The 23,322-nt window shown below is 39.7% G+C and overlaps 1 protein-coding gene across 3 annotated transcripts in view; it reads right to left on the bottom strand.

Annotated features, from left to right (window-relative positions):
* Positions 1-23,322, bottom strand: part of LOC134218437 (axotactin-like) — a 285,251-nt gene that overhangs the window by 203,139 nt on the left and 58,790 nt on the right. The gene's annotated exons all lie outside the window — the stretch shown is intronic.

Below are 23,322 nucleotides of genomic sequence, written 5' to 3'. Positions count from 1 at the left end.
TCATCTAGCCTAAAGTTATTTCGCCAAAACAGATGAACAGTTCCTTTAGCGTAATAAAACGGTAGGCCAAATTTCTCAATTTTCCGAAAATGCCCTTTGTCCAAAATTGTCGTTTGACAGTGAGGACTATTTGGCGGGAATGGATATTAGGCCTAAATTGTCGTTCGGGTGGATTGGTCATTTTACCAATAAATAAGTAGTTTAGCCAAATCTGTATTTTGGCAGAAAATTACGTGTGGCGAGAATAGCTGTTTTGCGGAAAGTACATTTTTAATCTAATTTGTTTTTGCTGAACAACAATTCCTTCCGAACAATATTTTTGGGAAAATAATTAAGTTCCTTTAGAAGAATGTGTTCACCTGTAGGAAGACCAGTTGAGTACTTTTTTTTGAATTCTCACACGTTGTAATCGTATTTCGACTTCAACTGTTAAGCCATCTTCAGTGTCTCGTTACTCGACTCGATCGATAGACACCCATCTTGGATTTCAAAATGGCGTAAAACATTCATTTTCGAGTTCTACTCATCAAGCCCGTTCGATAGACACACATATTGCATGTTTTCAGGCCAAATATTTGGTTCATATGGCCGCCATCTTGTATTTCGGTTCGCCATCTTGAATTTCAAAATGGCTTCGGACATCGATTTTCGAGTTCTACTCATCAAGCCCGATTGATAGACACCCATATTGCATGGTTTCAGGCCAAAAAATTGGACCATATGGCCGCCATCTTGTATTTCGGTCCGCCATCTTGGATTGCAAAATGGCGTCAATCATTGATTTTCGAGTTCTACTCATCAAGTCCGATCGATAGACACCCATATTGCATGTTTTCAGGTCAACTAATTGGTCCATATGGCCACCATCTTGAATTTCGGGCCGCCATATTGGATTTCAAAATGGCTTCTGACATCGATTTTCGAGTTCTCTCATCAAGCCCGATCGATAGAAATCCGTATTGCATGGTTTCAGGCCAAATATTTGGTTCATATGGCTGCCATCTTATATTTCGGTCTGCCATCTTGGATTTCAAAATGGCGTCAAACATTGATTTTTGAGTTCTACTCATCAAGCTCGATCGATAGACACCCATCTAAGATTTCAAAATGGCGTCAAACATTATTTTTAGAGTTCTACTAATCAAGCCCGATTGATAGACACCCATATTGCATGGTTTCAGGCCAAAAAATTGGACAATATGGCCGCCATCTTGTATTTCGGTCCACCATCTTGGATTGCAAAATGGCGTCAATCATTGATTTTGGAGTTCTACTCATCAAGTCCGATCGATAGACACCCATATTGCATGTTTTCAGGTCAACTAATTGGTCCATATGGCCGCCATCTTGAATTTCGAGCCGCCATCTTGGATTTCAAAATGGCCTCGGACATCGATTTTAGAGTTCTACTCATCAAGCTCGATCTATAGACACCCATATTGCATGGTTTCAGGCCAAATAATTGGTTCATATGGCCGCCATCTTGAATTTCGATCCGCCATCTTGGATTTCAAAATGGCTTTGGACATCGATTTTCGAGCCATCAAGCCCGATCGAAAGACACCCATATTGCATGGTTTCAGGCCAAATATTTGGTTCATATGGCCGTTATCTTGTATTTCTGTCCGCCATCTTGGATTTCAAAATGGCATCAAACATTCATTTTCGAGTTCTACTCATCAAGCCCGATTGATAGACACTCATATTGCATGGTTTCAGGCCAAATAATTGGTTCATACGGCCGCCATCTTGAATTTCGGTCCGCCATCTTGGATTTCAAAATGGCTTTGGACATCGATTTTCGAGTTGTGCTTATCAAGCTTGATCGATAGACATCCATAATGCATGGTTTCAGGTCAAATAATTGGACCATATGGCCGCCATCTTGAATTTCGGTCCGCCATCTTGGATTTCAAAACGGCTTTGGACATCGATTTTCGAGTTCTATTCATCAAGCCCGATCGAAAGACACCCATATTGCATGGTTTCAGGCCAAATAATTGGTTCATATGGCCGCCATCTTGAATTTCGGTCCGCCTTCTTGGATTTCAAAATGGCCTCGGACATTGATTTTCAAAATGGCCTCGGACATTGAAATGGCCTCGGATTGATAATCAAACCCGATCGAAAGACACCCATATTGCATGTTTTCAGGTCAACTGATTGGTCCATATGGCCGCCATCTTGAATTTCGGTCCGCCATCTTGGATTTCAAAATGGCTCCGGACATAGATTTTCGAGTTCTACTCATCAAGCCCGAACGATAGAGACCCATATTGCATGTTTTCAGGTCAACTAATTGGTCCATATGGCCGCCATCTTGAATTTCGGGCCGCCATCTTGGATTTCAAAATGGCTTCGGACATTGATTTTCGAGTTCTACTCATCAAGCCCGATCGATAGACACACATATTACATGATTTTAGGCCAAACAATTGGTTCATATGGCCGCCATCTTGAATTCGGTCCGCCATCTTGGATTTCAAAATGGCTTTGGACATCGATTTTCGAGTTCTACTCATCAAGCCCGATCGATAGACACCCATATTGCATGGTTTCAGGTCAAATAATTGGACCATATGGCCGCCATCTTGAATTTCGGTCCGCCATCTTGGATTTCAAAATGGCTCCGGACATAGATTTTCGAGTTCTACTCATCAAGCCCGAACGATAGAGACCCATATTGCATGTTTTCAGGTCAACTAATTGGTCCATATGGCCGCCATTTTGAATTTCGGTCCGCCATCTTGGATTTCAAAACGGCTTTGGACATCGATTTTCGAGTTCTATTCATCAAGCCCGATCGAAAGACACCCATATTGCATGGTTCCAGGCCAAATATTTGGTCCATATGGCCGCCATCTTGAATTTCGGTCCGCCATCTTGGATTTCAAAATGGCTTCGGACATTGATTTTCGAGTTCTACTCATCAAGCCCGATCGATAGACACACATATTACATGATTTTAGGCCAAATAATTGGTTCATATGGCCGCCATCTTGAATTTCGGTCCGCCATCTTGGATTTCAAAATGGCTTTGGACATCGATTTTCGAGTACTACTCATCAAGCCCGATCGATAGAGACCCATATTGCATGGTTTCAGGTCAAATAATTGGACCATATGGCCGCCATCTTGAATTTCGGTCCGCCATCTTGGATTTCAAAATGGCCTCGGACATCGATTTTTACGGTCTATACAATGATACAGTGATAGACATTCGTTTAGCCGAGCTCAAGATTTGGTAATAAATTCTGAAAAAAAATCTCAAACATGTTTTTATTCGGGATATTTTTAGTCTTAGTGGTAGTGTACTTGAACCGCTTTCATGAGAAGGAAACGAACCGCGCGCACACACACATCGAACCAGTAGCGGCGAATGTAAACATTCGAACATCGTTTTGAGCCTAGACATTCGTTTAGCCGAGACGCAAAAAAAAAGTTTTTCCGTAAAAATATCGCAGTTTTTCAGTGGATTAGAACACATATCGGCAAAACAACTAATAATCTTCAAAGTGCGTTAATAGTACGGTGTTTATTTTTTGTTGATAGATGATAAAATATTTTTTTCAGGAATGGCGAAGGGTACTCGCCTAACAGCAGAAGAACGGCGTATAATTAAGTTGTTTAAGGAGGAGGGTCACTCTAACGTCTCAATTGCATGGAAAATTGGTCGTTCTGAGAGTGGTAAGTAATTTTCTTAAAAAAGGTTCAAAATATGGAATTAAACCGGCTACCAAAGGACGAACCAAACTGTCTTTGAGGCTGAAAGGTCAAATCAGACATGAAGCCACCCAAAATCGGTTGTCCTGCTCGCAGATAAAGAAGAAATTGGATGTTCCGGTGACTCCTCGGCAGATTGCTCGGATTCTAAATCAATCGCCGAACATCAAATGGAAGAAACTGCAAGGAAAACCGAAGCTCAATCTCACTCATAAGCAGAACCGGCTCAAGTTCGCCCGGAAGTACATGGAGTGGAAGACAGAATGGCAAAACGTTGTGTTTTCTGATGAGAAGAAGTTTAATTTAGATGGTCCGGACTGTTATAGTTGCTACTGGCATGATTTGAGTAAGACCACTGTCGTGAGATCGAAGCGAAACTTTGGAGGTGGAAGTTTGATGGTATGGGGTGCCTTCTCCTACCATGCAAAGCTTCCGATTTGTTTCATCTCGACCCGAATGAATTCTGGAATGTATCTGGAGCTATTGGAAGATGTTTTAATCGGTCATATTGAAAATGACGCGAATGATGACATCATATTCCAGCAGGACAATGCATCTATCCACGTCTCCAAACAATCCAGGGCTTGGTTCCGCTCCTGGTGTGGCCAGCTTGCAGTCCTGATTGCAATCCCATAGAAAACCTCTGGGGAATCTTGGCTGCAATGGTTTATGCAAACGGACGTCAATTTGATAGCATTTCTAGTCTTAAGACAGCAATTCAAGAGTGTTGGGCCAAAATAGACATGGCAACACTGCGAAAGTTGTCTGATTCGATGCCAAACCGCATTTTTGAAGTAATCCGAAAGGATGGTGGCCATACAAAGTATTAGCTATCGATTATCTTCGAAATTTCTTATTTACAGTGAAATTTGACAATTCGGCTAAACGAATGTCCACCCAGTTTTCAATATTTTTTTCTTTATTTTTACCTAAATGTATTTTAAGTTAAGTTTTAATGATGAATTTGTTGACAATAAAAGATATCCATACTGTAAGCTCAAAAAAGCATTGGGTTGTGTGTTTTTATTTCAAATACAAAGAAAAAATGGGGGTCGGCTAAACGAATGTCTACCACTGTATAATTATATTCGTGTTGGATGGCTCTAGAATGACATCCCTGCTTTTTTGTCTTATTTGCCTTAGTTTTCTTATATGCTTTATTTCACTTATTTGTCTTGTTTGATTTATGTCGCTTATTTGTCTAATTTGTTTTATTTCGAAGCCCAAGCATATTTCGAATCTAAAATCATAAAATTCTAAAATTTTGTGATCCTAATGTTTTCTTCCTTGAAATGCTATTATCTGAAATACTGGATTTTTCGAAATTTATCATGCTGGAACAGTTTCCAACCAACCGTTCTTCAAGCTGTCTGCAGAACGACTAATCCTTCCTAACCGAACAATTTCATGCAACACAACACGGTCGTCGGTATCTTCATACAAAGGATGCAATATTGGACAGTTTTTTTGAAACGACGTAAGAATTATTGCGATCATTGTGTTATTTATATGAACTAAGTGCCGTGTACCATTCCTAATGAATTTTATCTAATGTTTGCATTCCGGTGGATATCGACAAACTATTAAAATTTCATGTTGAGGGCAGTATTATTAATTACATAGAATTATTTTATGTTTCACGATCATATTTTGCCCAAATGAAAATATGTCGAGGTTTGCAAGAGTGTTGCATGGATGTTGCGGTGCAATCGTTCGCACGACAAAATCGTATGGCTGAGGGGCAGCTGATGCTTCATTGAAGCTGATAATGTTTATCACATTTATATTCCCGGTGTGAGAATTCAGCACAACTCGATCGAAATAACAATGTTGGTCTCTGAAACATAATGTTCATTCATAATTAATTCAGAATTCGTATTTTTGCAATGTCTTTTGGTAAATATAACAAATAAAAAACTATTCATTATTCGTATGAGTAGCAATAGTACTACTCCACATAACAAAATTGATTATAAAGCTTTCTCCTGTCTCACATGCTATAATTAATCATTATGATGATACGGAAAACATTCAAAAGCGCTGCTTGCTCACATTATCGTAGATCCCCTCGTTTACGTAGATAGGTCGCGCCGACCGATGGCCTTGTATCATACCCATCGTCAAAGACCAGAACGTTACGTTTATATTTCCCAACTTCCCACTTTCGCGCTTCGTAACGCTTCACCATCTAATTCATGTAGAATGCAGGAAAACCAGGGAAAACTTATGAGATATTGTAATTATGCTGGAAGATTTTCATTGATTTCATTATTATACACTTCCAACTGATTTTTGAATTTTTTGATTAATTTTTATTCCTTCCCCGGAGTCACAATTCCGTATTGAACCTTTGATTGACCTGACTTGGGAAATTCGTTGTTTTTCCCGGAAAATTGAATTTATTTGCACAAGTAATGGAACATACACATTCTTTTGACTTGTATCAATAGTTTACAACATAAAAATACATATGTCACCGCTTTGAATTTTGCGTAATTCGCGGGAAAAGTCTTTGGGTGGTAAAATTGTGTGCACCTTGCGGCAGTCCCCGAAGTATCCTGGAAAATCCCGGAAAAACTTTCACATTGTTTTTCACACATTTCAAAGAATATCAAATTCCTGATGTAGTGATTGTTTCGGTGGTCGATTATTTCAATCAGTTTGGTCAAAATTGTTGATCTAAAATCAGCGTAACGCCACTCTCCCATATAAATTGTTCAAAGCGCAAACTAGAGATGGGCAAAACAGCTCATTGCAGTGAGCGGATCTGATCCGTTCAGCTCATTGAAAAGAGTCAGCTCCTTGGATCAGCTCTTCAGTTCTTTAATGCTACATATAATAAAACATAATTGTCAATATTATTATTTTAATTATTGTTCATAAATTTGAAAAATTTATGTCATTCATTAATTTATTCATTCATTCATCATTGATCTATTTACCTTTCTTTGATATTATTAAAATGTTTAGCTACAGTGAGGTAATAATTTCTATTGAAAAACCGACAATTTTAAACTAATAACATTTGTTACGCTTTTTCTGACCATCTAGTTTTGAAGTCTAGGAGTTCATTTAGAACCATCACATTTATTTCTATACAAAAACTAACTCAACATTATTTTCTATTCATAATTCTAAGTTACATTTTGTTGATAACGTTTCTCAAATCGTTAATTTGAATAATTCCGTCCCTAGTCTCTGATATGTATATGAACCATATCACGTGTCATATGTTTTCTCTTCATACTGGGTGCAGTAAATCAATGCCTTGTTTGCGCACGCTTCTAACCCTTCTCTTCTAACCATGCGTAGTTGACATTTTCATACAAGCGAGATTCATCTATATTGGTTCCCGAAATGCGAGAGAAATAAAAACAAGAGAGTAAAAAAATACAGAGCACGGTGCTACAAACAAACCGAGTGCACATGTAGCAGTATGCTGGCGGGAAAACCCGTCGCAAGTAAAAGATCCGCTCCGTGCAAGACACAGCTCCCAGTTCGGTTCGTTTGAACTACACGGTTCGCTCGCTACAATCGGTCACGACTGATCCGGATCGAGATCCGTGTCGCACGGATCTGAGCTAGTGGCGCAGCTCTCGCTTCCATGTCACAGCAATTTCGAGCTGGACGACGACATGAGCGGAACTGAGAGTTGTTCGGATCTTCGGATCTTTTGCTTAGTACGGTTCGTTCGCTACTGCACTACTAGGTATCTTTTGTGTGGCCGTTCGTAGCGCCGAGTATGTGGGTATGGGTTAAGTAATAGGCGGCAAGCTAGATTATTTTTGCTTGTGTGTTTCTTATTCCTCTCTGCAGCAGAAATGATTTCTGTTGCTTGGCTAGATGGTTCTGTCGCTTGGCTTGATGGTGCTTGAGGTGCAAATAATAAACGATCAGCACGTGCGCGGTACTGGACTGGAATGCTCATACAAGCTCGCTTGTGTTGTGTACCGCGAGCGTGGTATTTTCGTTTGTGCTGTACAAAACACAACAGCGCGCGTACTCGAGTGCGTACGCTCGAGGGAGTTTCTCTATGCGCGTGTTTGACAATGATTTCATCAATTTAAAGTGAGCTGCTGAGCTGGGCTTCTTTAAAAAAGATCCATGGCTCATCAGCTCAATGTAAGGAAGCGAATCTTTGGAACAGCTCCTGAGCGGAGTGCCCATCTCTAGCGCAAACCCACGAGACGGTGGCCTTAAGGGGTGAATTTTGGACAGTTCTCCCCTACTAAGGGGCCCCACACACGCTCCGATGTGTTGTACAACTTTGGCTCCGCCCCCAGGAAATTTGGTTGAGTCGGAGTAAAGTCGGATCGTCTGTGGGCAAGTTGTACGACTGTCGTCGAACGGACGGTTTCAAAGTTACAAAGTTGGTCGGATGAAATCAAAACAGTTTGATTTTGTGGGCGGAGTCAAGTGTTGTACAACCAAGTTGCATTGTGTGTGGAGTTGTTGTACAACACTGTTGCTTTCAATTCTTGTGGAATACCAAGGAGCAGAAAGTGATTTTAGCGATAATACAGAAAATAAGATAATATGCGATAATAATAATAATAGAATAATAATAAGATAATATTAGACCTGTGCGCCGCCACCGGTGATTTTCTTGCGCAGCCGCCGTATGAAAATTGACCACGCCGCTTGGCCACTAGGCACCTTGTTATACAGCGTATGCTCGGTCAAACATATTTTGTTCTTAAACCGTCTGACAATTAAATTGTTCAAAAATGTCCCACATTTTTCTTCGGGAATTTATCGAAATGCTCCTATAAGGTATTCTTTCAAGAATTTCAGAGTCAGAGATTTATGAAAAATTCCATATGAACTTCATTTGAAAATACCTCCACTATCTGAAACTATCTGGAGATTTTTTTGGGATTTTCGGAGGGAAGTTATGTGATTGAGTAGGTAATGTTTGTTGAGTTGGAGAAGTAATTTAAAAATAGTTTTAGGGAATTTTCTGGAGGAACTCCAGAGAGAACTTTTATAGAATTTCTCAGAGGCATTGATTGCGGAATAACTGATAGAATTTCTGAGGGAGCATATCTTTATAAATCCGGGGAAGTTTTCGGAAAATTTAAGCTTGAAACTTTGAAGAGACTTTTAATGACAGACTCTCAGAAAAATTTCTAAAGAAACTTTTAACGATTTCCTATGCAAAATCCACAGATTGAAAAAGAAAAAAAAAACTTTCGAAAAAACTTCAGGAGGAATACATTGAGGATTTTCAAAAGCAACTCGAAGCAATTCCAAGAGGAATACATGGAGGAACTCCTAGAGGAACTCTGGAGCAATCCATTGAGCAACTTCCGAAGGAATTCTTCGGGGAAATTCTGGAGGAATTCCTGAAGGAACATCTAGAGGAATTCCAGGAAGCACTTTTTGAGGAATTCCCGGATGAACTTCCGCAGAAATTCCTGGAGGAGTTTCAGAAGGAATTCCTGTAGGAACTTCGGTAGAAATTCTTTGAGGAACTTCCGGTGGAAACCCTTAGATAGCTTCCGGAGGAATTCCTGGAGGAATTTTCTATGGAAATTCTGGAGCAACTTCTGGGGGAATCCCGGAAGGAATTACGGAGTAATTTACGAGGGAATTCTTGGAGGAACTTCCGGAAAAATTCCTGGAGGAACTTCCGAAGGAATTCCTGGAGGAACTTTCGGAGGATTTCCTGGAAAAACTTCCGGAGAAATCCCTGGGGGAACTTCCGGAGGAATTGCTGGAGAAGCTTGCGGAGGAACTTCCTGAGGAAATCCAGGAGGAACATCCTGAGGAATTCCTAGAGGAATTTCTTGAGAAATTCCGGGAGGAACTTCGGAATTCCTGGAGGAATTTCGGAATTCTGGGGGGAACTTCCGGACAAACCCGTAAGAGAACTTCCAGAGGAGTTCCTGAAGGAACTTCCGGAGGATTTCCTGAAGCAATTTCCGGGAGAACCGGGAACTCCGGGAGAAATTTCCGGAGTTATTCCAGGAGGAATTTCTGGAGAAACTCCGTGAGGAACATCCGGAGGAATTCCGGGAGAAACTTCCGGTTGAATTCTGGGTTGAGCTTCCGGAGCAATTCCTGGAGAAGCCTGAGGAATTCCGGGAGAAACCTTCTGAGAAATTCCTGGAGGAACTTCCAGAGGATTTCCAGGGGGATTTTGCAAAGGAACTCCGGTAAGAATTTCCGGAAGAACTGTGGAAGAAACATCCGGAGGAATTCCGGGAGAAACATCTGGAAGAACTTCCGGTTGAATTTCGGGTGGAACTTCCGGAGCAATACCTGGAAAAGCTTCTTGACGAATTCCGGGACGAACTTTCTGAGGAATTCATGGAGGAAGTTCCGGAGAGATTCGTAAGGGAACGTCCGAAGGAATTCCTGGAGGATTTTCCAGAGGATTTCCTTGAGGAATTTGCGGAAGAACTCTGGGAGGAATTTCCGGAGGAACCCCGGGAGGAACATCCGGAGGAACTTCGGGAGAAACTTCCAGAGGAATTCCGAGAAGAACTTTCGGAGGAATTCCGAAAAGAACTTTCGGAGGAATTTTGTGAAGAACTTGAACTTGGAACTTAGAAGGAATTCCGGGAGGAACTTCTGGAGGAATTCCGCGAGGAACATCCGGAGGAATTCCGGGAGGAACTTTTCGAGAAATTCCGGGTTGAACTTCTGCAGGAATTCCAGGAGGAATTTCCGGTTGAATTCCGGGTGAAGCTTCCGGTGCAATGCTTGGAGAAACTTCCAGTGGAATTCCAGTAAGAACTTCCGGAGAAATCGCGGGAGGAACTTCCGAAGGAATTTGAGGAATCCCTGGAGGAACTTCCGGAGGAATTCCTGACAAGAACTTCCGGAGTAATTCCGGAAGGAACATCCGGAGGAATTACAGGAAGAACTTATGGAGGAATTCAGGGAGGAATCCCGGGAGGAGCTTCCGGAGGAAATCCGGGAAGAACTTTCGGAGGAATTCTGTGGGAAACTTGAATTTGGAACTCTGGAGGAATTCCAGGAGGCACTTCCGGAGGAATTCCGGGAGGAACTACCGAAGGAATTTCGGTAGGATCTTCCGGACTTCATTAGGAATTCCGGCAGGAATCTCCTGAGGAATTCTGGGAGGAACTTCCGCAGGAATTCCAGAAGGAACTTCCGGTTGAATTCCGGATGGAGCATCCGGAGCAATTCTTGGAGGAACTTCCCGAGGAATTTCCAGAGGAATCCCGGGAGGAACTTGCGGAGAACTGTCGGAGGAATTCTGGGAGCATCTTGAACTGCGAACTTCGGATTAATCCCGGGAGGCACTTCCGGAAGTATTCCGGGAAAATTTGGGATAAGTTCCGGAGGAATTACGGGAAGAACTTTTGGAGGAAGTCAGGGAGGAGCTTCCGGAGAAATTCTAGAAGGAACTTCCGGAGGAATTCTAGGAGGAACTTCCGGAGGAATTCCCAGAGGAACTTCCTGAGGAATTCCTGGAGGAACTTCCGGAGGGATTCTTGGAGGAACTTGAACTTGGAACAATCCAATTCTATTTTCTGGAGGAACTTCCGGAGCAATTAAGAGAGGAACTTCCGAAGAAATTCCGGAAGGAGCTTCCGAAGGAATTCAGGGAGGAACTTCCGGATAAATTCTGGGAGGAACTTATGGAGGAATTCAGGGAAAGCTTCCAGAGGAATTCCGGGAAGAACCTTCGGAAGGAATTTCCGGACGGAACTTCCGGAGAAATTTCTGTAGGAATTTCTGCAGGAACTCCAGAATGAACTTCCAGAGGAACTCCGGGAGAAACTTCTTGTATAAACTGTGAAAATCAGATTCCGATGCAATTCCATTTCACTTCCAATCCAATCACAATCAAACACAATTTCTACTCTAAACAAATTTCAATCGCATTCCAATCCATCATCATTAAAATTTCAATAACATGCCATTCACTTTCCAATAAAATTCAATTCAATCCACAACCAATCTAATTATAATCCCAATCGAATTCAAATCCAAATTGCACTCCAATCCAATTCCAATTCAATATTCGTGAAAAAGCACATCAGCATATACAGAAAGAAAATGACTAAATATTAGAGTAGAGTGGGGCAAGAGTACGCACTTAGTTTTCAATCGATCATGTGGCCCTTATGAAGCAAGCTTCTGCATATCAAATCAGTGTCGATGATTCATATACTCTTCCTTTATGTTACCCAGTGGAAAAAATATTGAAATTATTGAGTTTCGTTTTAGTAGAACCCTTATTGCAAGACAAGTGAAAAACGCACTCTTACCCCACCGGTGGGGTAAAAGTGCGCATCGAGTGGGTAAGAGTACGCATTTATCCAATCATGTGCTTTGAGTATATATTAACACAAATAAGAGTTAATAACATTTAATTGATGTTTAATGAGCATATATTAGGGAATGTTTAAAGATTACGTAACTCTTAAAGGGGGAGGGGGTCCTAAAAATGTGCATTTTCATTCGAAAAACCATTGTTTTTTTTATATATACAAAAAACTACAGAGGTAAAAATATATATCAGGTTTCGTGTGGCGTATACAAATGCATTTTCCTTAAAGAAAGTCCACCAATCACGTAACGTAAAATTTGGCAATTTCATCACCCCTCCCCCCTATCTTACACTATTTGTATGAAACCTCTAAAATTATATGGATCGTCACGCATCTCGCAACCCCTCCCAGCTAAACGTTGCGTAATTTATGAATGTTTCTATTGATTAAATGAAATTATCATTTAGATGAAATTGTGTTTTCGTACTATGTTCAGGTGTACAACAAGTCCTAATACAATTTCATTGTTTCGCTTCAGTGCTTTGTTCGCTAAGTCCTTTTTAACACCGAATTACTTCAACTTATCCTAAAAACTTGTGATAACTTCGAATTCTGTCCCTTTTTTCTTAGTTGTTGATCTTTACGCTTTGGAAGAAGTCTTATTACGGCCGGAGATACGGGTTTGACATCATAAATTGAAGATTCATATGCGTACTCTTGCCCCACCGATTCCTGCGTACTTTTACCCCACAGTCCCAAAAATTATTCAAGTAATGGTTTTGACTTCTTGGAAAACCAACCGGATTGGTGTTCTGTACCATAAAGTACTCTATACAATAGGTTATCGAAATGGTATAATGTTCACCTGATTGAATGTATATATGGTAATGAAATACTAGTTGCGGAAACTCTATTATTTTTAGCAAAATGACCAAAAAGTTATCTAACTCCATATCTCCCTTGTTGTTTATTCAAATCGTTCACAATTACACATGATAATAGAATACCTGTCAAACTGATGCAGTGTTGCTAGTTTATCTTTTTTTATTACTTCAAAAAATCGAAAACGTACTCTTACCCCACGCGCACTCTTGCCCCACTCTACTCTACGTTTCTTAGAGTTTTGGTTGTACCAACTGTTCGTCAGACGGTTGTACAAACTGAATTGGTTGCTGCTTTGTTTGAACGTGTGTGAAGTTGTTCGAACAACCATTTGACAGTTGGCGACTCGGTTGGAAAAAAATACAACGGTTTGATTTTGGTTTGAGTTGTCGGGGACGGAGTCAAGGTTCGCCAAACATGTTCGCTTGCCTGACTTGTTGGTCTGTACGAAGTGGAAAGTCCCGTTAGGAAATCGACGCTAGCAGCGAGCAATAAGAGTAGAAAAAGAAGAAGCCCATCACTAACGCGTCGATGATGATGACGCTTTGGCTGACAAAAGAACGGGATACAAGACGCTTAGTGATTGGCCGACCAATCGGGAACGAGTGAATATTCAAAATCAAGTATAAAAGAATAGTGCATTAATAGCGCTCGCAGATCTTTCAGTCTTTTTTAAAAAATCACGCGAAATACATCGTCAGCATCGTCCCAAACAAACAAACTTTTTCAAGGTTATAAGAGTTAAATAATTTTCTTCTTCAGGCGCTATCGTTCGGACTTGGAGTCAAAGGGCGAAGGTACAGTCCCCATCCTCTGTTGAGCCTACTGATGACTCGTTCCAGGCAGTCCTTCAGTGGGAATGTTACCGTGTTACCGTTACAGTTCCACCGCTACCCGTCCGTGACCAGACAGATAATTCCTGAAAAGTTTTTGATTATTCTTGTTTGACGTAGTTTTCTGTGTTGGTTTATGAAAAGGTGTTGCCAAGAAATGGTATACAACGCCGATATTTTATTCAAAATTACAGCCGATTATGTTTTTACACGATTTTTTTTACACGTTACGTGTAAAAAAAATCCCGTACAAAATTTTTGCAAAGTTGCTCTATTTTGCATGAACTTTTTTTACACGAATTTTCGAATTTTGAACTGAAAACTTTTTTTACACGGAACGCATCCCCCGTGTAAAAAAAGAATCGGGTGTAGTTGATGTGAAAGATTTGGACATTTTATGTATCTTTAAAGGTATGGTCAAGTCCTACATCCGCTACGAGTTTATATCACCGACTTTACCCACTGTTCGTCTTTTGATATATTTCTTTCTGAATTGGTCACAAAAATTGTAATAATAATGTTTGGGCTGTTATCGTCGATTTTTTTAATCCAAAGTCCTACGTCAATTTCGCGGCTATGTCACAGACATTAACCTCTGTTCGTTTCTTAGGGACATTGACCCGAAAGGTCATTCATCCCTAATGACTCGCACATGGCAGGCACTGCTTCTTTTATACACAAAGAAAATCTTGCGGTGGATCCGAAGGCCCGTGACTTACATCATTATGATGTCCGTGTTGGGAATGCACGAACGGGATTGATTACATCTGAAATTTTTATTGGCTTTTTTCAAGAATTGAAATTTTCAATAGGCTATCGTTGATAAGTTTCAATGAAATCGATTCGTGAAACATACGCTACGCATATGGTTCCAACCGATTCTATATCAGAAGAGGTTGACTTAGTACTCTAATTGGTCTTAGTCGCCTGTGGAGAATATAGTTATCCTGAGAAATTCATCGAAAAGGAACATATGAATTAATAAAAGAACAAAAACCAACTTAATTCACCGAGTGGTGATACTGCCTTTCTCGCATTTAGCCAAGACACCAACCTTATATGGCGCTTATACAGTTTGATTCCATTTTCTTAATAACTTTTAAACGCAATGGTCGATCGTTATCAAATTCAATAGTGATCAACAAGGCTTTGTCCCCTGTCGAATGCAACTTGTTGCGAGAAAATCGGTTAAGAATTACTATATGAAAAATTGGCTAATGTTTTCGGTTTTCGTGTGCACACACACACATACACACGGACAGACAGACATTTGTTCAGTTCGACGAGCTGAGTCGATTGGTATATAACATCATGGGTCTCCGAGACTTCTATAAAAAGTTCGATTTTGGAGTGAAATGATAGCCTTTCGGTACAACTTTGTTGTTGTACGAGAAAGGCAAAAATATAGAATTTCAAATAAAACTTATAAACAATGTTAAAAAATATTTGAAATTCAATTGCAGTAGGCAAACGAAGTGTTAGCAAACAATAAACATTCGTATTTTTTCTTGTAGATTTTTTTGGTCTTCTCGTTACTAAGTAACGAAAATATCGAGGGGTGAAAAATTGGAAGAAAAGTGTGTAATGTGTTTTCCATTCAAGGGGTCAAGCTCGATTTCGCAAAACTTTTGGGTACCGGTAATTTGTACTAATGGAACCAAAAAATGAGTACTAATTTGTTCTGACCCCAACATCTTGATAATTATATCTATGGTAATAGTGCACAAATTTGAAAATCAATTGGATTGGAGTGGGCTGAGATGGGTTATTAGCATTGATGTCACATTCACGTCGAAACAAAGATCATTCAGTGTTCGTTTCTTGAGGCGTGAACACGTAGTTTGTTTGCAAGTGTCCAACGCTTAGTTTTTCAACGAAAAAAAAATTGAATGACGGATTGGCTTGGCTACGACAATGACGTAGTCGTTGCTCCCCCAAAAGTTAAGAAAAGTCAGCAGGAGATTGAAAAGGAAAGAAATCAACCAAAAAATAATGGTAAGCCTTAGACGCAGAACCAAATGGCAAAGAAATAATAATGATAAGCCATGATATATGAATGCAATAAGTTTAGCCTCAGCCTAAATACAAAACGGCAAAAAATAAATATTGGTAAGCCATGATGTGTAAGGGCAGAAGAAAATGGTGAGCCTTAAACCAGCAATCAAAATGTCAAAAAATATGGCTTGTCTGCGATAGAATAAGTACATAAGACTTCCAATTAGGCTGATCGGGATCTGTTAGATTTGTAAAGATTTGTTTCGTGTTTTATATGTTGAAGATCGGTTCGGCTTTTTTAGGGAAATAAACCAGGCAGTTCTCAGAAAGACGGTTTATTTATTAGCTACAAACAATAAATTTATTATAATTAGAAGTTTAGTTTGATTGTTATATATAAATACAACATAAAAAAACCCTGATTAATCCACCTAGCGGTAATGGTGCCTTTCTCGTGCATTATAAAAATAGTATTTTGGCCATTACTCTTGAGCCCATAGTCCGATCTGCCCAATTTTCAATAGGAAGCAATGGTAGAGTATCTTGCGTCGAATGCAATTTGTTGCGAGTAAATCGACTAAGGATATGTACCTGAAAAATGAGTGACATTTTTTTACTCAATTTTTCTATAAAAAAGTGGTATTTTGGCAATAACTTCCGAGCCCATAGTCCGATCTGACCAATTTTCAATAGGAAACAATGGCAGAGTATCCTGCGTCGAATGCAACTTGTTGCGAGTAAATCGGTTAAGGATAAGTGCATGAAAAATGAGTGACATTTTTTTCTGTAATAAAAGTGATATTTTGGCCATAGCTTCCGAGCCCATAGTCCGATCTGACCAATTTTCAATAGGAAACAATGGCAGAGTGTCCTGCGTCGAATGCAACTTGTTGCGAGTAAATCGGTTAAGGATAAGTACCTGAAAAATGAGTGACATTTTTTTTGGGTGGGTGCGCACAGACGAACACACATACACACACACACACACATACACACAGACATCACCTCAATTCGTCGAGCTGAGTCGATCGGTATATAACACTTTGGGTCTCCGGGCCTTCTATAAAAAGTTTGTTTTTGAAGCGATCATTTAGCCTTTACCGTATACTTAGTATACGAGAAAGGCAAAAATAGTAGAAGAGTAGGGACGAGGAATATTGTGGAGAATATAGTTATTCTGAAACAGCCTTCGGAAATGTAATAGCAACGTATTGATAATGAATTGATAAAATAACAAAAAGTATAGAAATTCAAAATTATAAAGAATGTTCAAATATTTGAAATTCAATCGCAGTAGGCAAGTGAAGTATTAGCATGCCTATCAAAGTAAATGTGCACAAATTTGAAGATCAAGCGCAGTGGGCTGGCATCACACACCATTAGATGTCCCATTCACTTCGAAACAAAGATCATTCAGTGTTTGTTTCTTGAGGCGTGAACACGCAGTTTGTTTGCAAGTGCCCAACGCTTATTTTTAACGAAAAAAGAAAATTGAATGACGGATTCGTTTGGCTAAGACACAGCCTAGAACCTAATCCGATTTGTACACATTTGCAAACATGCGATAGATCCTATATCAGTGGTAGTTGACTTAGTAGACCAAGTTATGGTGTATTCGTAGATTGAACACTAGTGATACTCAAGTGTTACTTTTGAGAGCATTATCTAGAATACTATCAGAAATCAAGAAGAGGAGTGGTCCTTGATTCCAGTCTTAAACAAAAATAACAAAAGCATGAGGATTACTACTTTTGGCCACGCCCATCATCACCGTAACTAGGGAGAGGAAGGAAGTGTTGATGTGGTACTTACTTAACCTTCTGTTTGTGCTCAAAAAAACTTACGTTGTCTGTGCTCTGGGGTCAAATTGACCCCAAATTGAAATTGCTATAACTTTTTTATTATTTGGCCGACTTACGATTTTTGGGGCTGTTTCGAAAGATAATTTAATCATCTTTCAGGTCGTTACCAAAGATTGACTATTGGTGGGCGGGTACATCGCGGGGAGGGGTTTTAGTGAACAGGGGTACAAAAACAGTGATTTTTTATGATTATTTTACTTTTATTCCAAACTCCTACCCTTTTCGAACTGCACCTTTTTTAAAAAGGTTATGCAGGAAGGCGTGTACTTTGGCATAAGGCGTTGATAAGTTTAGAACTTGGCCGCCAGGTGGTGGTATATTTGAATTCATTATTTTAGACTACTCAACATATTCCGATATATAGAATGCTCCTCAGTGTAAATATTCTTATCGCACAAATTTAAAATTTGTTTAAATGGCGTCTAGATAAAAGGTCGTCTAGTGGAAATAGACTGTCTTGTGACGGAAGTAATAATTGGGAGTTTTACAAATAGGCGGCAAATTGGCTGATCTTTGGTTACGCATGTAGACCCAAAGGTTTTTATTCCAGTGTTTTCTTGGATGACCTAAAGCATATCCTGTTAACACATTATATTATTTGCAGCATCGCTAAAGCAGGTTGAATAAAAAGAAAATCTTTGATGAACTCTACCACAACATTCATGTTTGCCAAAAATGCTACAAACCAAAATACATCAGATCTCACATGGAACAATATACTCAAATATAACAGCTCACTAGCGCCGCATCTTGGAAGAAGTGCTCATTATATTGAGCACCGCTTTGTAGTCCTGGACATCCTGAACAATGTTGCCGAATACAACTTGGGTGTAGGTATGAGGGATCTCAAGCTAAAGCAATATTTCAAATATGCAAGAATATTGCAAGTACACTAGCGCCGCCTATTTGTAAATTTCCTAATTATTTATTCCGTCACATGACAGTCCATTCCCACCAGACGAACTTTGTTAAAGACGTCATCTTTACAAATTTCAAATTTGTGCGATAAGAATATTTACAATGAAGAAAATTCCGTATACCGGAATTACTTGCGTAGTCTAAAATAATGAATTCAAATATACCGCCACCTAGCGACCAAGCTCTAAACTAATCAATGCCTCATTTCAAAGCACACGCCTTCCTGAATAACCTTTTTGGAAAGGTGCAGTTCAAAATGGGTAGGATTTTCAGATATAAGTAAAATAAGCATGAAAAATCACTGTTTTTGTACCCTTTTTTACGAAAACCCCTCCCCGCGATGTACCCGCCCACCTATAGTCAATCTTTGGTAACGACCTGAAAGATAATTAAATTATCTTTTGAAACAGCCCCAAAAATCCAAAATTGGCCAAACATTTAAAAAGTTATAGCAATTTCAATTTGGGGTCAATTTGACCCCAGAGCACAGACAACGTAAGTTTTTTGAAAAAAGTACACTGTAGCGCATATTTTCAAAATTTTTCAAGCGAATTTGCACCTAGGAGACAGATCTCGGCGAGTTTCACCAAACTACCAAAAATTAGGAGAATCGGTGGAAAACTAAAAAAAATGGCAGCCACTCAAAGTGGCCTGGGGTCACATTGACCCCAGAGCACAGACAAAAGGTTAACGAGAGGCCACCGACTTAGTGACACCCTCATAAATACCATGGAGTTGGATAACGAGGAAGGTATTCGTTGGGTCAGGATTTACCTGTAGCTGGCAATGTAACCGTGGTTAAGATCTACCCCGTAACACACAACGTAAAGGTTACGGGTAGACCCCATCCCCAAATCGAAACGTTGGCGATGAAGTAAAATTGTCAACGCTATTACCCGTGACTGAAAGCCAATCCGAAAATTTAGTAAATGAAACATTTTTCAACTATTATAACCATTCTAACCTCTGGAAATTCAGTGCTTCTTAAGTCACATTTTAAATTGTTGATGTTTGACTAATTTACTATTTGATCATTCGTTTGCTATAGCATTATATACCATTCCATCAACATTAAAAGGTTAAACGGCGTTAAAAGGGAATAATATTTCAATGAATATTATCTGAATGCAGCCTATGCAATCCAAGATATCGCTTATCAGAGCTTTCTCAAAGTACCTTACGGGATACAATAAATAATTCAACCAAATAAGCCTGACTGTTGTTACAAGCTTCACGCCCTCATGTCATGTTCAACTTAGTCCAATATGCAAATACACCTATCTCTTCGCCACTTCTCACTGTCGACTGTCAGCTTTAGTTAGCAAACATGCCATGTTGCTCAACCAGCTCATAATTGTCAACGCACCGGATGAACATGACAACCCTTCGAAATATCATCCCCGTTCTTAAGTAGATTCACAAGTGTGGCATTGTGTTCAACGCCTATCGCAACTCCCAGTGGCACATCGACAAATAAATAAAACCCGAACCAACAACCCGGCCACTTCCTACCCGGAATAGGCCCGAAGATGTGGCGTTTCCATAATAACCAGCCTCACCCGTGTGAGTGGGCATAACAGGAGCTTCACTTGCTGGCTGATGGTGCCGTTACTATGCCATACAAAGCCGGTGGCATATGTTGCGTGAGGGTACAGATTTCCAACCAACAAATCTTCTCGTCAGAATGTTTTCCACCAAACGCGAAAACATAATGCCCTGAAGGCGCTATGTTACCTAAGATATAGGTAAATTTTGAGTCGGCTTCAAGATTTATAGACCTATAGAAGCTGTTCGTCGGCGTACGCGGCATCCGGTGAACATGTATGAAATGGATTCTGAAGAATGACGACGACGTACCAGTTTCCACATTGCGTGGCTTAAGTTTTCACGTAAGAGACAGTCGTATGAAATATTTATTTCCGAAGGTTTTGTGTCTGACGTCTGGCATTCTTCATTTGAAATACCTGCTAGGGATGCTGTTCCTGGATTTAAGCGCTATGTGGCGCTATTCTTTTGTTTAATATTATCATTTTTCAGCACTAGGTAATCCTGCATGATAACGAATGGAAACGGATATAACGAATCCGAATTTTTCTGTTCACCGAAACGACTATTATTGGAGCTGTGCCATTGATAATGGAGAAGGTACCCTACTTGAAGATTGACTAAAAAGACATTTTATCTCATGTGTCGCCAGGATGCGAGCGTACATGAACTATTTGATGTGAAAATAAAACCGTTATTCGGAGGCAATCAGCCGGGTAAAACTGATCGCCCGGTGGCATCGAAAAGAATTTATGTTTGGTGACACTAAAACACTTTTGCAGCTATGAACATTCAGTGGCATTCAAACTAATGGCACCTTTCAGATGGTTTAAGCTGTACAATATTGAAGCAATTGATGGTTCAATCGAAAGACTACTGAATGAAAAGGATATTTATAGAGTGGTGTGACATGTCATCCAACATGTCATTCCTATCCCTACACGGAAGAAAAAAAGTACCCAGCATTGAGTTTTTTTAAACTTATTTTCTCTCTTCTCTTTCATCCACTCTTTCTTCTGTTGTCAAAAACAAAAGAGCCAAACAATCCAACGACGCCAGCTCAATACGGGAAGCTAATTTTGACTTTTATTACCTGAGGTCGAAATTGAGTGAATTAAACTTACATTTGTGTAAACAAATTTTCCGTTGGGTACTTTTTTTAACATGGGAGTAAAGGCAAACTACATCGACCCTACTTACTCAATTTTGGCTTCCCGTACGGATGTTTGAGGTTGGGTGAATTAAACTCACTATTGGGTAGTTTGTTTCTTCCGTGTATAGTTTAGCATATCCAGCAGACCTCACCAGTGGGAATATGCTGCGATTGTAATTTACCGTCGTAGGCATTCAACCATCAGTTCATTGCCTGCCCAAAATTGTCAGCACTTATGGCAACGGCCAGTGTGTGTCGTATAACAATTTATTGAACCATTCTGTTGCCATGCATAGGCATGAATTTTCGAGTATTCTATCTTTCTCTCTTTCGCATGGACAACGATCACTGATTGGTGATCGTGTACATATCGTTTACATAGATCGGTACTTCAAGTGTCTCCAGTAGGACTTTGAAACATATAAGTTTAAAATAAAGATTCATTCGGAAACCAACTTTAAACCAATGTGCTTCAAGTGATCCAACATATCACTGCCAAGAGAAGAGTAATAGTTACATGGCGACCGTGACAGGACTCGAACCTTCAATCTTGGGATAACGGTACTGATAAAGCTACTGATCTACACTCAGTTTTTGCTTCCGCAGCTGGTTAATTTTTTTTATTGATTTGCTGGTCAAAAAATAAATGTAATTAACTGCCTGTAGTGATTTCTTCAGCCATCGTATCGTTTATCCAATTTGGCAAGCCTTGTGGGAAAAACCTTCGAGCAAAAAAGCAATAATTTTTGAGATCAAGAACATTATTAGTTCTGTAATAGAAACCTGAACCGCAATCGTAATATGTAGGGCTGGGGCTAGGGCTGGAAGTCTCCTTAATAAAAGTAATAAAAAAACTTCTAATATTGTAATAAACATTGAGTATTTTAATGTTAATATTTCCATGTTAGAAATGATAGATGGATCTAAATACAGGAATTTGGCAGAAGGAAGGACATGAGATCTATACCATCACAAAAATTGCCCTCCGCTGGCTTTTAATCCACTTCTATAAATCATTACTCATGCCTGCCCGTATCCTAACGTCTCTAATTTTATCATTAACATGTAGGGGAGAACGGTGCATTGCGCACCCACGGGGCAAAATGACCTCACATGGTCGGGGTTCTGCCAAATCACACTAAGCGCCAATGAAAAATTTCCATTTTTTTGCCAAAGTTCTCGTGTAACAGATTCAATTGATAACAAATCGCATTGGACATCGTTCAACGCCATTACTGAGGATATCTTACAACCAATGTACGCATGAATTGACAAAAAATACTTTCCGTTTTCCTTTTGCGAACAAAATATCACAAGTCAGTTAAAAATCCGCTTGGTGCGGTTTGGCTGAACCCCGAGCACATATAAAATCACTCATATAATCTTCTGTAGGACAAAGCAAGACCATGCTGAGGGTGGCTGGGTTCGATTCCCGGTGCCGGTCTAGGCAATTTTCGGATTGGAAATTGTCTCGACTTCCCTGGGCATAAAAGTATCATCGTGCTAGCCTCATGATATACGAATGCAAAAATGGTAACCTGGCTTGGAAACCTCGTAGTTAATAACAGTGGAAGTGCTTAGTGAACACTAAGCTGCGAGGAGGCTCTGTCCCAGTGTGGGGATGTAATCACAAGTTCCATTATTTAAAAAGTTGTTTTGTTTGCTTAAGAAAATACAAGACTGTTAGGTTTCTATAAAATCACAAATTACCAACTTTTGCAATTTATCGCCTCTTTGTTTAACAATCGGTCCTTAGGTTACATTTATTGCCCGCAAAAAAAAAAATCAGACAAGCCACGGCTCTTTTTTTTCTGTAAAAAGACTTCCAGGATCGGAAACACTTTAGTAATGTTCGCACTCACGGAGGAAAAAAATACGATGTTCTATTTTTCGATATCTATGTCGATGGTTTTCTCGGATCCTTCAGCCCACATTATTTTTATTTTCTACATCTCGACAACCGCCCTATCTTGATGTGTTTTAACCGTCTCGAACAAATTAACCCCTATCTAACTTTGATTAATTTCATTAACTCTTTTAAACATTTTCTTCAGTGTGCCAATCAGCAGTCATTTTTGAAAGTGGGTCCCATTTTACGTCTTATTTCACGAATAATATCTTTATGGATGAGGTTGCTCATAAAAACACCAATCTCTCATTTC

The sequence above is a fragment of the Armigeres subalbatus genome, chromosome 2 (assembly GCF_024139115.2).
Source record: "Armigeres subalbatus isolate Guangzhou_Male chromosome 2, GZ_Asu_2, whole genome shotgun sequence".
NCBI classification, from domain to species: Eukaryota; Metazoa; Arthropoda; class Insecta; order Diptera; family Culicidae; genus Armigeres; species Armigeres subalbatus.
The sequence above is the reverse complement of the archived record's forward strand: the minus strand, read 5'-3'. Positions and strand labels throughout refer to the sequence as shown.